Genomic DNA, 17,500 nt, shown 5'->3' on the forward strand with positions numbered 1-17,500 from the left:
TCACATTTCACTTTATTTCTTTGAGTGAAAACATTATTTATTTTGCAAGTCTTTGATAAGGAATCAACAGTAAAGATAGCCAATTCTATTGGAATTGTCGTATGCTTATTTTATTGTTTTTTCCTATGTTACAATTGAACAAATTTGCTCATATGTTCATCTCCAGCATCATAAACCAACTGTCATCTTGAAACTAGGAGATTAACTAAAATGAATATAAAGAAAGTGCGGTATGCAGATTGTATCAGGATTCGGCAAACTCCTGCCAGTAACAGTATTTAAGTGTCATATATGAAGGTAGTATTTTAATGCTATGCGAGGAAGTATTTATCTATTATCTTTATTTGCTAGTCATTAGTCTACCGCTATGCAGGGTCACCATTTTGAAAAGCTTTTGTTGAACAAATCGACGCCAGAACTTATTTCTAAAGCTTGGTACGTATACATACTACGAGTTTCACTCAGTTTCTGTGCACCAGTTCCATTCTCGGCTCTACCGTCATCATTGTCGGACAGAACACATTTTCATGCGTACACGGGCGCAAATACATGCATTTGCATATATTAAATATGTGTATGCTTATATACATATACATACACACATCTATGCATATATATAGAAATATCTGCACACACATACGTACACACAGGCACACACGCACACACATTTCTTGTGCGGCATTGCTGTAGTTCATAGTCTTTTGTCAACTGCTAGTTATTCATTTCGTGCTTGTATTCAGTGCGTACAAGTTTCTTATATTTGCTCATCCGTAATATTGTGCTGCAAACTGGCACATCATCCGTTATTCTCACTGTGGTCATTGCGTGTTTCATGTCATTTGTGTGTGTGTTGGCACTCCGTCACTTACGACGTCAAGGGTTCCAGTTGACCCAATCAACGAAACAGCTTGCTCGTGAAATTAACGTGCAAGTGGCTGAGCACTCCACAAACACGTATACCCTTAACGGAGTTCTCGGGGATATTCAGCGTGGCACAGTGTGACAAGGCTGATCCTTTGAATTTCAGCCACAACAGAAACAGGAAGTAAGAGTGAGAGAAAGTTGTGGTGAAAGAGTACAGCAGAGTTCACCACCATCCCCTGCCGGAGCCTCGTGGAGCTTTTGGTGTTTTCGCTCAATAAACACTCACAACGCCCGGTCTGGGAATCAAAACCGCGATCCTATTACCGCGAATCCGCTGCCCTAACCACTGGGCCATTGCGCCTACACTTCATGTCATTTAACATGCAGTTAAACTCATTCGGTTGTCTCAAAATTAACTTCCGTTAGTGTAAATAAACAAAATCAAAGACATTCCCATTGTGATATCTCGATAATTTGTCTTGATTTCACCTAAAGTAATATTGTTCTGCACACAAGGATCTTTGAAAATTAGCTAACGCATCCCGTTTTCAATCTTGAGTTTCATTTGATTATTCAGTTATACGGATAATTTTTAGGAGGGGAAAAAACGAAATAAAAAAAAAACATCACTGATATGGAATACAGGTTAGAAAGTGAATATATTTTCTGCATAGTTAAATCGGTATGATTTCAAATAAGACAACGGTTAGACCATGGTTCTTCTCATCAACATCTAAAATTGTTACTCATGTATACGGAGGCATGTGTGTAGGAGAAAATGCGAGAGGGAAAGTGTTATGTCTCAAACTACTGCTATCAATCACCTTAGGATGATCTCTACTCAACCGCTACACAACTGCTAGTCGACTGCTACTCAACACACCTACCACGGCCAGTCTACCTCTATTTATATGTCTTGGGAGATCCTACTTCTTCGCCTGGGGGCGTCAACACAACAGAAAGGAATATTAGAAGGGAGAGAGAAGGGGACACAGAGGAGAGAACAATACATAAAGATGTATAAAAATAGTTATTTGGAGATGTAAATCTAATTATCTATGAATATGCATAGTTATATTGGAACAGATAATTTTGAAATAATCTGACTTTTCTAAAAATAAATAGAGTGAGATCCATTTTTGATACGTAGCATACGCGTTTAGTAACCTTGATATGACTAAGGTAAATGCTGTTTATTACTTTGCAGATTAGTTTCCGCATCAGGAACCTCGGAACATGTGTTGCTGTAATTAAAGATTATCCACACATCAATTGGGAATAAATAATGGAATATTATTAGGTGGACACATGCAGCTTAGAAGTCATCATAATATTATAAGTATATGATGTCACCTTTCATTAGTGGATGAGCAGAATTCATAGTGGATGTCTCGATTTAAGAAATATCGATTGATATATTTAATATATCTCCTGCGATAAAATAAGATGTAGAGAAATCATTACAAAGGTTACGTCACATTCGAAATGTGTTGCTTTCATAGTTTCATGTGAGATATAGAAAGACTAGGAATGAATTACAAATGCTACGCGGACACGAACTGTGTGTCTACAGCCAGCTGGAAAAAGATATTTTCTTCTGGGGCTAAAACAACAATAACTTCGTTTTTTTATAGGACTGCCACATACTGTTGGAATATAAACTTTATTGTCAATATGTAGTTAGGTTAGTGTCAAATTATCATTTAGTATTAATGATTCATTAACAAAAATAATATTTCTAGAGGATAAATTGAAAATGTAGTGTTAAAGTGGATGAGACAGCTAACTCAGTATATGATTAGGATCGCCATTAGGATGAGCATATGAAGTAACTGAACATGAGTCATAGATCTTCTATGTTCCATTTTTTCCTTTACCTTTTTTCCTTTTTGGTGGAAGAAACCTTGTCGCTGTTCATTGTACGCTTCACAATACGTGTCTGATCATATCTTTAATTGATTTCATGAGAAATAATACTGGAACCGGTTCTGATTGTAATAACCAGTTGCCCAGGATACGTGGTATTAAAAAAATACATTACTACATTAAATTGTTTACTCTTTTACTCTCTTTTACTTGTTTCAGTCCTTTGACTGCGGCCATGCTGGAGCACCACCTTTTAGTCGAACAAATCGACCTCAGGACTTATTCTTTCGAAGACTAGTATTTATTCTATCGGTTTCCTTTGCCGAACCGCTAGATTACGGGGACGTAAACACACCACCATCGGTTGTCAAGCGATGCTGGGGGGGGGACAAACACAGCCACACAAACATATACACACACATATATACTTATATACGACGGACTTTATACAGTTTCCGTCTACCAAATCTACTCATAAGGCTTTGGTCGGCCCGAGGCTATAATAGAAGCCACTTGCCCAAGGTGCCACTCAGTGGGAATGAACCCGGAACCATGTGGTTTGGTAAGCAAGCTGCTTACCACACAGCCACTCCTGCCCCTTACGTACAAAAGTACCATTACACTACTTCAGAGCTATCTCTATGCGAGAGCTTCCTAAATAATTTTTCATTTTAATTTAATTTCGCTTCTGTTGGTTTCGTGTGTTTATTCTGTAAATTTCTTATGACTCTTGAATATATTTGGTTCTTCTTTCTTTATCATAAAAAGCATGAATTACGAAGTCAGTACAAAGTTTAAAAAATATACTTTTATCATAACATTTCGATCGGAGATCAGAGAATGCTGAATATATGACCTGCTTTCTGTTCAGTTTAGATATATTGTTTATACATTTCTAACGCTAATGCTTATGCTCTTCCGCTAATCCTAGCGGGAAAAGTATAATCTCTTCCCCATCATTCTAGCTTTGTTCCTTTATCTGAAAGGAATTGAGTCAATAGTTAATTGCTTATTAACGGATAGAAAAACTTTTCAAAAGTCTTTTTCAATTTTTAATTGATGTGAATGATGATGAAATCCCATGGAAGTTTTCAAATGGAAGTGAATTTTTCATGTACTGTATAGAATTGGTCCATTATTTTTTAACCTCCGAGTCATATAAACACCGACCGAGGAAAGTGTTGTTTTGTAAATTACATTACTTAACACTATTTCAGGTCTAACTGCAAATATCAAATTATAGGATGCGTCACTGGTTGCAATAAGCAATAGTTTATTTAGAACATTAGCTCTGCTATAGCGATAAATTACAAAAAGTAGTTTGGTGACTAGACGAAACAAATTCATAACAACTTTTGGATGAAAATCTTGGCATCAAACTTAATTATTTTGCAATTAGAATAACATTAATTCGAGTGTGTGTGATGTTTATTATGCCTTTAAGAAAGTTTTATGTCGAAAATTAATTTTGGAACTACAACCGCGAGAGGCAATCAGTCAGTTACTTTAGATCTCTGTATACTTAACTTTAGATAACGTTGCTCCTGATTAACGTATATAACAAATATGCTTTTAGATTATGGCTAAAAATTATTAAATTTGTTTTCCTGATTAAGAAGAGATTAAATGAAAATGAAATTCAACAGAATTTAAAGTAGACAGATAAGCTTTCACGTGATTTCTTCATTTCTTTTTAATCAAGTCTAATCTTAATTAGAAAATAATAATTTTCAAATGGAGTTGGGAGGCTTATGAAGTGTGAGTTATTTTGGTAATTGTATATTTCGACTCGGATTCCTATTTTTAGATATTTCTTTCTACTTATGACGTTAATACTTTTGAAAAGAGATATGAGCGTTAAAATAACTCAATTAAAATATATAGAGAGACGTTGGTTACATAGCTCGACTGACGTGGCAGGCCAACTCTGCCATCTGGTTTAAATTTCTTGTTAGATCCTATTAGTGTCGGAAGAACTGTTTCCCAAAAAAAAAAACATTTTACTATGTGTATGCGAACTTGTAACATGTCAGGGTAGATTTATGCGTACATTTGATAAAAATCTATTGACAAATATCACTGATTTCTGTCCGATTCTCAAACATATTGAAGTAGCGGAGTAATTTATTGAAACTTTATGATTGAGAAACACAAAATAATCGAACAGTCAATATTCTTAGCAACTATTTGTATATCATTTACAGCTTCATCAATAAAATTATATTTGCTTACAGAGTTTTTTTCGTCGTTTAATGTAAAACATTATGTTTTGCTTGGTTGCATTCCTCAGATGGCATTGCCCTGTAATTTTGACAGAGCATTGAACAATCCTAGGCAAGCTATTTTCTATGAGATAAATTTCCATAGTAATAATAATAATAATAATAATAATAATAATAATAATAATAATAATAATAATAATAATAATAATATTCATAAAAAAAAATAATAATAATGATAATAATATTAATATTAATATTCATAATAATAATAATAATGATCATAATAATAATAATAATAATTATATTAATAATAATAATAATAATAATAATAATAATAATAATAATAATAATAATAATAATGATAATAATATTCATAATAATATTCATAATAATAATAACGATAATAATAATAGTAATAATATTTATAGAAATAATAATAATAATAATAATAATAATAATAATAATAATAATAATAATAATAATAATAATAATAATGACAGGATGCACCACCCAAAATCTGACATAGAAAGGCTATATATACAACGCACAAAAGGTGGCAGGGGTCTTATACAGCTAGAAAACTATTATAAAATAACCACCATAGGACTGCAAAAATACCTACTCCAGAAGCAAGGGAAACTAATACAAATAGCCACAAAACACGAGCAAAACAAAAAACTGTTTTCAGTATTTAAGGAAGCTGACAAATACAAACAAGAAATCAATCTACCTAACAAATACGAAGAAGAAGAAGAAGAAGAAACAACAAAAGCTATAAAACAAATGAAATCCAAACTAAAACTAGAACAGCAACGGACCATGATAAAACGATGGCAAGAAAAGCCCCTACATGGTAAATACTGGGCTAAACTAAATGCGAAAGAAATAGACAGAGAAAAATCCCAGCAATGGCTGAGAAGCTCAGGACTCAAAGCAGAGACTGAAGGATTTTTAATTGCTGCACAAGACCAGAGCCTCCCCACCAGAAATTACCAAAAACACATAATGAAAAGAAATATAACAAGTAACTGTAGAATATGTGGACATGGACAAGAAACAATAAATCATATTATCTCTGGCTGCTCAGTCCTGGCTAAGAAGGAATATATTCACAGACACGACAGAGCTGGGAACTATATACACTGGAAGCTATGCCAACACTATGGAATAACAACAGAAAAAAGATGGTATAAACACACGCCAGAAAATGTCACAGAAAACGAGAAAGCAACCATATTCTGGGATATGCCAATACACACAGATAGAGAAATTAAGGCAAATCGACCAGATATAGTTGTCAAAGATCATGAAGAAAAAAAATGCTTTCTAATTGATGTATCAATACCAGCAGATGACAACGTTTCTCTAAAAGAAATAGAAAAACTTTCAAAATACAAAGACCTGGAAATAGAGATAACTCGAATGTGGAATCTAAAAACTGAAACAATTCCTATCATAGTAGGTGCCACAAACTACTATGCAACACCCCTCCAAAACAATACAAGAATAAACTCATACAGTAAATACCCATGAAATGGGCTGTAAATACGTGGGCAGTATCCTATCACTTAGATACTCGGCAACTTTTGTAGTTTGGGCAAACACTGAATTAGCAAATCTAGACAGAAGAACTAGGAAGGAGTTTAATATGAATGGAGGACTCCACCCCAAGGGCAGACCTAGCAAGATTATACCTACCTAGAAAGGAAGATGGAAGAGGGTTAATATCACAGGAAGACTGCTTAGAGTTAGCTAGAACAAGTATTGACCCCTATGTAGGTAAAAGTCCAGGAAGTTTATTAAAAGCTGATAGAGTCATAGTAAGGCTTAGGTAAACCAAAAGCCCAAATGAAGTGAAAAATCAGAAAAAAGAACAGAAATTATTTGACGGGCAGCAGAAGGCGCATTGCATGGTGGATTTCCAACGACATTTTCATCCAATAGTAATAGTGAGACATAGTTTAAGGGAGACAGAATGTTTGCTAGAAGCTGCATAAGATCAAGCATTAACGACTAATTGGATAGAAAGCCAAGATATACAAAAACCAAGTAGATTTCCAATGCAGCTTATGCAAATCGAAATGGAAAAGCATTACTAATAGCGTAAGTGTATGTAGCATGCTGTCACAGAAATAATTCAAAAACAGACATAACAATCCGGGGGAGTAATGCACTGAGAGATTAGTAGAAACTAGGATTTGAACATACTGATAAATGGTATGAGGATGAACCTAGTAAAGTACTAGAAAGTAAGAAATATAAAATGTGGGACTTTTCAGACTGACAGAGTAACAAAATCCAAAAGGCCTGATTTATTAGTAGTAGATAAAGAGAATATATATATATATATATATATATATATATATAGATATATATATATATATATATATATATATTATATATATATATATATATATATATATATGTATGTATGTATGTATGTATGTATATATATATATATATGTATATGTATGTTTATACATATACATATATATGTGTGTGAATGTATATATATTTATATATATATATATATATATATATATATATATACATAGATACAAACGTAGATATATATGTGTATACAAACACACACAAATATAAATATATAAAATTGGATTTGTTTACGTATGTCCATTGAATTCGACCAATTGATTAAACATTTACTTGTTTAAAGCAAATGTCATTCTCTCATTATATTATTTCAGTGCACTGCAATGTTGCTATCATTTAGTAATTCAAACATAATTTTCTACATTCACATTTACAATTACATTATTCGTTGAGGTGTGAAAAAAAAATTGTATGAAATCTGCTAACGGCAATGGCGCTGCAAATATCAGTTCACTTATATACATGCATACTCATTCACACGCCTACATACATGTATCCACATACCACTATATATTCATACATGCATGATGCATGTACGCATTTACTTCTATCTATCTATCTATCTATCTATCTATCTATCTATCTATCTATCTATCTATTATCGTAGTACTTTTGTGTGCGTGTATGTGTTTCTATGCATTTCTGAGAATTTATCAGCAGTATGGTGAAACACAATATCTATTGCATATAATCTTTATAGATACTATGTTCTTATCTACATTCAGAGAGCTAGTGGAAGATCGAAACACAGAATGCCATAACGCCCACGGGCACAACTAGCTTATTGAATGAATTCTACTAAGTTGATTTACAAAAGATTGGTTGGAATTTTGCTGATGGGTAATCTGTTGGTGTTCAACAATTACCGTAAACATTTCATCTCCGACCATAATATTTTCATTTAGAAAATATATAAAACTACATCATCCAAAGTTTTTCGAATCGCTTTCGAAGTCAGTAACGTCTGATCTGTACAAGATTTCGTTGCTATTTCTACTAAATAGAAAAATATATAGAATCTATCTCGCTGATCGAAGTGTTTATTAAGGGGCTGACACGGAGTAAGACACGTACGATGCGGATAAAGCTTGGCAAAAGTTTTATGTTTGTTGAGAGATGATGATAGTGTTAAACTGACCCAAATCGAAACAAATATGGAAGTAAATGCCTGAAATATACTGATTGAAGCATGTTGGTGACGGATAATTCTTCTTTTACATGCGGTCTCACGTATCTGCAAAATAGAATTGCAGGACTAGAATTGTGATATAAATGTGTAAGAATTTCACTGTTTAAGTACTTTAAAGTATTTGAAAAAGTAGTGCTTCAGTTCTTCACGCAGCAATAAAATTTCTGATAAGTTTTACTTTAGTAATAGTATAAATATGCGAGGAAGCCGTGAAAAAATTGTAAAGCCTTAAATTCATTCATGTTTTTTGAAGGATTTAGTTGTATTCACTATAAAATGCGCGATAAAAAGTTCGATCCTAGATAGGTTTATCTCCATGAGAATGCGCAGACCTCCGACTAAATTTATATTTGTTTGCAGTACAACATGAGTCATTTACGTTGAATTACAAAGTCTCGAGCTAGACATAATTACATAGATATTAATACTATATATGTAATTCTGAATTTTAACACGGCATGGTAGAGTTTTATATATACGTTCTGGTTAGTTTTTCTTTCCTGTCTGCAAAATGATCAATGAAACAAGTAACTTAATGTTCAAATGGTTTGTTAATATTTATCCTTCACTCTTTTCATGGCTGAGGCCATTCTGGGGCAGAGACTTGTACGGTTTACTAAAAAAAAGCGACAGCACAACTTATTTTTTAAGCCTGCTAATTATTCAATTGATAACTTTGGGCCTACTGCTATTCGTTGGGTACATAGATTAAGCAACACGAATTGTCAAGCGATGAAGGGATACAAACACAATCACAAAAAGGCAGACATACATGCATACATACAGAAACACACATACTCACACAGACGCAGACACACATGCGCGCACGCACGCACATGCTGATATGTATTAATATTTCGCTTATGCATAGTGAGACTAATAACTTGGTGTAGAAGTCAATATACATACGATCTAGAACACAATATTAGATGAGGAGAGAGTGGAATAGAAATAAAAAGATGACACCGAAAAAAACAAATGTTATGTAATAAACGTCCTTAGCTTACAACAGTTTCTGCCATAAGATATGGTGGGCTCTTAGTTGAGAACCAAGACAACATTTATAGCTTCAGCAGAGCCTTAAATATGAAGCGCACTTTATTTGGGTAAGTTACATTTTCTGAACATACAGGCGTTATTTGTGAGAAAGTTTATGTTGATGGCTATGGAATGTTTTATATAGAACTTTCCATAGCTATCAACATTAGCTACAGGAACGTAAACACACTAAGACTGATCATCAAGTCTTCCAAATCCTCTCACAAGACTTTGGTCAGATCGAGTTTATAGTAGAAGACACTTTTCCAACGTGCCACGCTGTGGGGCGGAACCCCCAAACCATGTGGTTGGTTAGCGAACTTCTTACGACATTGCGTGTATCACTGTAGGAAACAAACGGTCCAATTATATTTGCTAGGCAATTTTAGATAAAAGCAGGCACTTTTAATTAGAATACTTTTGAGTGAGAATTATATATTTGCAACCGGTTTGGCTCATTTGAAAAAAAACACAAAAACTGTAATTTATGACGTAGGATGTATTCCTGAGAATATTTTCGGTAAATACTTGGCCGTTATTTTGATTGAAGCTGTACGAAATTATCGTTGAATCTAACAGAAAATATTTCGTATTGTCAAACACTGTAAAGATAAATGTACGGTGTTACTCGTGTAATCTTCAAAGTTTATTGCTCAAAATTTACTGCTCTGTCAAGCTTATGGTTATAACACAATATTTAAGAACACCCATTGTGAAATTGAAAGAGTTTTTCTCATTATTTCATGACAAGTAAAAGTATAAAATCAATATAATATGATACATATAATTTATGAGATTCACATATTAATGAGAATACAATGATTATATAGTAATACAATTAGATGCAACAATAGTTGTCAATTACAACAGCCATATGTTACCGAAACATAGAAAAAGCCCATCATATGCTGCATTGTTTTAAAATAGGCATCCATCTACAGCAGCAAGAATTTGAAATACTGCTAATATAACTGTCATATCAATACCATGTTTCTACTTTTGTTTATAGCAATGCTATTGATCATATCAAGATTAGTTATATACAATGGGTGAAAATATGCTGCGCATCAAAAGACTCTGCATCAGTGCAAAACAATTTTTACAGTAGTTTACAATCATTGGAACGAAATAACTTTCTCGTTGCGTAAGCCAGCAGGGAAGAATGAGTAATAAACAAAAGTAGCAACAAGCTTGGCAACTTAAAACTCGGGAGACTATACCTGAAAATCATAAACCATGGCGAAACAATAAACTAGAACGCCGCCATAAAACTGTCGTTATTACATGTTGTTGCTTACAACCCAACAAGAAATTAGAAAGGAATACGAACGGCATAATACGAAGTGTAACTAATAAAAAACCTTATGATCTTCCTGCTACGCAGCGCATGAGAGACACATAAATTCGTTTTAAGTATAGCAGTTAGAAAACCTTGAGGGCCATATTGATGAAAATACCATTGAAGCTTGTTATTTCTGTCACAATGGATGTGTTGTTTTGTAATTTCGATTTCACAAGAAATAATAGCACTTGATACGTAATTACACTTCATAAAAGAATGTAGACTCTGTGTTATCATTGGAGAAGTCCGAGGATAGTTACTTGGTTGATTAGCCCGAGATCAGCTTGATCGAACAAATTCTTCGACGAAATGTTTCTATAAATGACTATTGTGTGTCTGTTTTACATGTTTAGAAGAAATGAATTAATTTATATCTAACACGTTAGAATACAAGGGCGTGCTGTTCGGTTGCTATGCAAACTGAAGCGCAAAAGAAACGCGGGACGTGTGTGACTATGAAATATGTTTTAATTTCATTATGTCAGATATAAATTTTGATAAATCTGATCAGGTCAATTTCTTGGATGCACTTTCACCACAGTCTATGGGTCGTTGTCATGTGTTCTGGTAGTGGACGGATCCAGCACATCGAGATTGTAGGGCGTGACATGTCCAATACCGTGTATGCTCTCCCTGGGTGTTCCATACGGTTTTACACCGTCGGTAGATCGAGGGCATAAAGCAGTTCAGAAAAGCCATTGGCCCCTGTGTCCAAACCCTGAGGGGTTGTCGGCCTTCTGTCCACCTTGTTAAACCGTCTCTGGATTCCATCCCACAGGTGTTCAATTGGGTTAAAATCCAGGCTGAAAGCCGGTAACGGCATGATTCTGATGTTGTACTGACGCAGAAAGTCCATGGTGACCCTGGTCATGTAGAAGGGAGCATTGCCCTGCTGGAACTCGTGGTTATAGTGACGCGCGAAGAAGGGCACGATGTGAGATCTTAGGATCTGGTCAACGTAGCGCTGCGCATTCCATTTGCCTGAACCAACGTTTTGGAACACACGGAGCCCAGTTCTCTGATCCAGGCCTATAGCACCCCAAAACATGATGCTTTGGTCACCACACGAGTCTCTCTCCATCATAAATGCGTCTCTGTAACGTTCACCCCCTACACCACACACCCACTCTGCCATCTGAGGTGGAAATGCAGTACTGGCTCTCGATGGAGAATACTATTGACCTCCATTGTTGATTCCGCCAATGTCAGTCTGTGTAGCTCAGTGTAGTTATGCCTGACGGTGGCGGACGGTGAGGACAGGCCCTGGAGCAGGACGACGGCAACGTAAGTTGCTTGCAGATAGTCGACATTGTACCGTGTCGTCTCTGATGGGTCGCTGTCCTGTGCCACCGTTTCCGAACCTAGTACATCAAGGATTACACTATCGAAAGTATATTTTACGCAGCGAGCAAAACAAATAAAATGCTAGTGAAAATTGGAATTCTACCTTTCAGTATGACTTAACTATTTAGAGATTGTATAACTTAAACACACTGGAAAACATATTGCCACGCAAATGTACACACACACACGCACGAACGCACACACGCGCGTGCACACAAACACACCATATAGTGACGTTCAAATATTGCTCTCAAACCACACAATTGAAACATACACGTAAGCATACACAAATGCATGTATACATGCCTATAGTTATATATATGTGTATGCGTGAGTATATACATACATACATACATACATACATACATACATACATATATATATATATATATATATATATATATATATATATATATATATATATATCTTCAACCGTGCGCGTACGCACGTAAGTGCTTTTCAATAATTAATCAAAGAGATAGCATTGAGTTACTCAAACCTTCATATATGCATTTAAAATTTAATAAAAAGAAAATTGCCAAGATGTGCGCAGAGACTTGTGCGGATTTATGATTGATTTGTTTAACGCTTCCATTTTTGTTAATATATATTTATTCCTTGATGGAAAGCTCTTTCAGTGGCTTATTGGCATCTACTTCATTTCTATGTTTGGAAGTTTTATGCTAACGAAATTGAAGGTCATCCATTTCAATCAATTTCTCTAACAGTAAGTTGCACTTTGGAAATAAATTATTGCAAATCATTTGCAACATTGTAACAACAAAAGCTTTCAAATTATCATGCATGTTCGCTGAAGAAATTTCCTTCTAGGCATGAAGAATATAGTCATTTTCTGTTGTGATGATTATCCGCTACAGAAATCAAGAAACTGTGATACCACCCGTTGGTTAAGTGACGCCCTGCACAATTAATTTTCCGTAAATAATAAGGTTAATTGTCGCAATTATTTCTTGGTCCATTGATTGTAATAATAATGTAGCTTTCAACTGTAAATATTACTTATACCTTTTCACACAAATTATCACGTATAGCTGGATATTTAGCAAGTTGTCGCAAATTAAACGTAATATTTCGCTTAAAATATCTTTCAACAGTTAGACAAATATATTCAAATAGATAAATAAATAGCATAATATTCGAAATATATCTGGTCCCTCATACAGTTTAATGAACTAGAAGAATAGCAAAAGTAATCGAAGGTTTTATTCTTTCTATGAACGTATATGTCGTGTATGATACGGAAGCAAATGTCTTAAATTTGAAATCATCGTTTAAAATTCCTCCAAATAAGAGAGCCATTCAATCATTACATACATATATATATATATATATATATATATATATATATATATATATATATATATATATATATATATATATATATATATATATATATATATATACATATACCTATCTATCTGTCTATCTATCTATCTATATATCTATCTATCTATTTATCTATCTATCTATCAATCTATCTATCTATATAATAGTTGGAATATTTTATTTCTTCGCCTTTTTTCCCACGTCATTTATTGATGTTTATAATATTGAACATCTCTCATTTTCTGCATTTAATTAAATTAATTAATTAATAACTAAATGTACATTAATGCAGCTTCTTTATTAATATTTGCTGACTAAACATATTTTTACCAGATGCAGCAGAATTTTTGTAATAGATTATCGTTCATTTTTACTTCACGTCTATTAAAAGCAAAATATAACGGTTTCAAATTTTGGCTCAAAGCCAGTAAATGTTTTAGGAGAAGGAAGTTGATTTCCTCGATGAATTGCAACTTTGACCACGACATTAACTCAAATTAGAACGTAAAGAGTAGGAAGAAGTACCGCTAAACATTTCGTCAAACGCGATTACGATCCAGGCAGCTCATGGCTTTAAAACAATATAATATAAACAATAATACCTGTCTTATCTGAAAATACATAGAGAATTGCAAAGCGTTGTCATTCGACGAATAGCAAAAACAAATTTTCTTATATGTCATCGAGACATGAGATGTCAATATTTTAATTTTTCTTCATCAAATACAAAAGTAGTAAACATCTTCTAAATGAGTGAAACGAATTCCAATATACGTATTATTCGAATTTGTGTTAGAGATATCTATATTGAGAGTTGCAATGTACTTAAATATGCATATATTTATGTATGTACGTATGTATGTATGTATGTATGTATGTATGTATGGATGGATGGATGTATGTATGTATATATATATATATATATATATATATATACATACATACACACACACACACACACACACACACACATATATATATACATATATATATATATATATATATATATATATATATATATATATATATATATACATACGAAAGGAAGTAAAAAATTATCCGCATTTTCGCCATAACATTTTTAGTATTCTCACACTGCCTTCTGCGCATGCGTGCTTATAGTTGCTGCTACTGTAATAGCACGTGAACGAAGTTTGAGCTTGATCGCGCCATTTTTCTTTATGGATTGACAATGCGAGCATGGTCACTCCACTTTGTTCTTCATGGTCGCACTAAAGAAGAGTAAAGAGCGGCGATCCGATTTCTCTGGTCGGAAGGTGTGTCAGGTGCTGAAATCCATCGGAGGCTTTTAGCACTATACGAGGAGAGTGCACTACCGCATAGAAATTTAAAAGAGGCTTGACAAGCGTGGCGCATATATAAGGAACAGGACGCTCGTCAACCTCCACAACTGACGAGAAGATTCAGCAAGCTCGAGAGAATAATACCAACTATAAGCACGCATGCGCGGAAGAGTAATTTTTGACTTCCATTCGTGTATGTACATATATATATATATATATATATATATATATATATATATAAGCTCTTATGCTAAGTGGCATAGTCATTACTTTCAATTTAAGTAACATAGTGCAACCGATGTTCATGAAATATCAGCATTTCTATCATTTTAGCAGTAAACATGGAAGTGATTGGTATCTTCTTCTTTGAATTCTTTTTCTAACAAGAAACTTTTCACTATCTCTCTTTTAACGATTCTCCCTCAAATTAGCTTCTGTCACGTTAGACTTCTTTTACGCTATTTCCTTATATATAAAGCTTTGTAAGGATGGAAAGAAATTTCTAAAGATTCTATAAATTAATTGTCTATGCGACATTTCCTCTGTCTATTTATACCACTGTGCGACTCATTGTCTTTCTTTCATCCTTTCATTTCTCATTTATTCTCCTGTGTTTTCATCTTTAAGAAGATAGAACCTGCCAGTAAACATATCTACAATATAAGCAAAATATTTGGTACCTCTCGGATATGCATGTTTCTCCAAATATTCATATATCTGATTTGTTTATATATATATATCTCAGTGTCAGATAGTATGCATGTTTGAATTATGCGTGCATGCACATATACTTAACATACATACATCCAAGCATATATATATGTTGAAAAGTTCTCGGCTTTAAGGTTACCGAGAAAGATTTGGTTGGAAGCCCAACCTTCCGAGTTCTTTTACAGGGCTTAGAAAAATTGATTATATAACCCTTTTATGGAACGATGAATCTTGGAGCAGGTAATAGCGTGTAATTATTGGTTAAAAACACCTTAGAATAGAAATAAGAAGGCTGCCCGTGGCGCAGTAACTTATATCGTCTGTAAGCATAACGAGCGTTCTACCATTGGACCAAAAATAAATTCTTCAAATTTCTCTAATCATTATAGAAACTTTCCTCTTACCAGTGTGAATTGTATGTTGTTAACGTAGTAAAAATTGAGAACTTCGAGAATGTGAATTAATTGCTTTTTCTAGAATGGTGAAGGCAAACCATTATTTTGCTATAAGGAAGTGTTTGAATTATGAGGCATGCAATTTCAATGGCTGCTGCATTTGGAAGTTTTGTGTGTCTGTGAGTTCGAGGAAAGTGCATCTCCTTGTTTGTAAACTTTTGAACGTCTGTGTTTCCGTGTTTTTCTGTGGTCTACGTCTGTGCATTTGTGCCTGCGTGTATTTATGCGAGTGTCTATTTGTGCGAGTGTGTGTATTTGTGTGTGTATGTGAGTGAGTGAGTGTGTGTGTGTGTGTGTGTGTGTGTATGTGCTAAGAAGAAAGTATGTGTGTAATGTTTGGGTTTAGTGAAAGCTTTGTGTTTGCGTGCTCGTTGGTGCTTTCATTTGAACGCTTTGCTGTGTGCGTGTTGGCCTCACTGTAACTATAGAGGCAGATGTATATACCTGCGTGTATAGCTGAGTGGTATGGTGTATGTGTATGTCCGTCCACGACTCTGTTGAGACGAATAAATATGTCGGCCTGCGTGATATACATTGGGTGTTCCATTTGATTTGTGAATCGTGTGTTTTATTGGCTGTTATATTGAGGTGAATTCGTGTGTGTAATTGTGTGTCTGTGAAGGCAGATGATATGTGATTTGATTTAAAGGAAGGAAAGAAAATAATGCTGATTTTCTTTGTGGATTTCTGAAAACGAGCTATTCCACGAGAAATAAATAGACTGATTTATTGGATTACTGTCTGTGTATTTATTTGAGAAAGTGCTGAAAAATTCTGTATTTGGTGGTCACTATGGCGTTATTACCAGCCCACGAAGAAAAAAGTGTTATTTGAAAAGAAAAGAAAAAACCATGCAGCTGAGAATGTCCAACATTCGTCCGAATTTTAACTTTGTGGTTTTCTGAAAACGGTCTGTTCAAATGCGAGGTGACATATACAATAAATTACTGCTGTTAATCTATTTTTGATTTTTTGGAGAAGCACAGTTTCTGCAAAAATAAAATAACATCACCTTATTAGTGACGAGGTGCAAACTTAGTTGAAAAAGATTATTCGTAAAGCGTACTCATAGTGTTTTGCTTTTTAATTTTAAGGCGAGTATTTTTCATTTTCTTTTAGGATTTGTGGTTATATCTTAGCCTGGGTATTCATCAAACTTGATGTATTATTGTTACACTTAGCAGTTTTTAGCGATACTGATTTTAAGTAAGTATTGAAGCCCATTTCGCATTTCTAGTTTCATGGAATTATTTTGGTTTTGTTTGTCTTCTGAATACTTTGTAACATTTCGGGATGTTTATTTAAGTTGTTCTCCTGTTTGGACAGGGAGATGTTCAGGAAGATTTTACACCTTATGTTCTTCACAATTCTGAAGATAATGAGTTCTTATGCTTTTAAAAATGAGACTATTTCCTCACTCATTAAAC

Source organism: Octopus bimaculoides, chromosome 8 (assembly GCF_046866305.1).
Source record: "Octopus bimaculoides isolate indiv1 chromosome 8, ASM4686630v1, whole genome shotgun sequence".
In the NCBI taxonomy this organism is placed as follows: domain Eukaryota; kingdom Metazoa; phylum Mollusca; class Cephalopoda; order Octopoda; family Octopodidae; genus Octopus; species Octopus bimaculoides.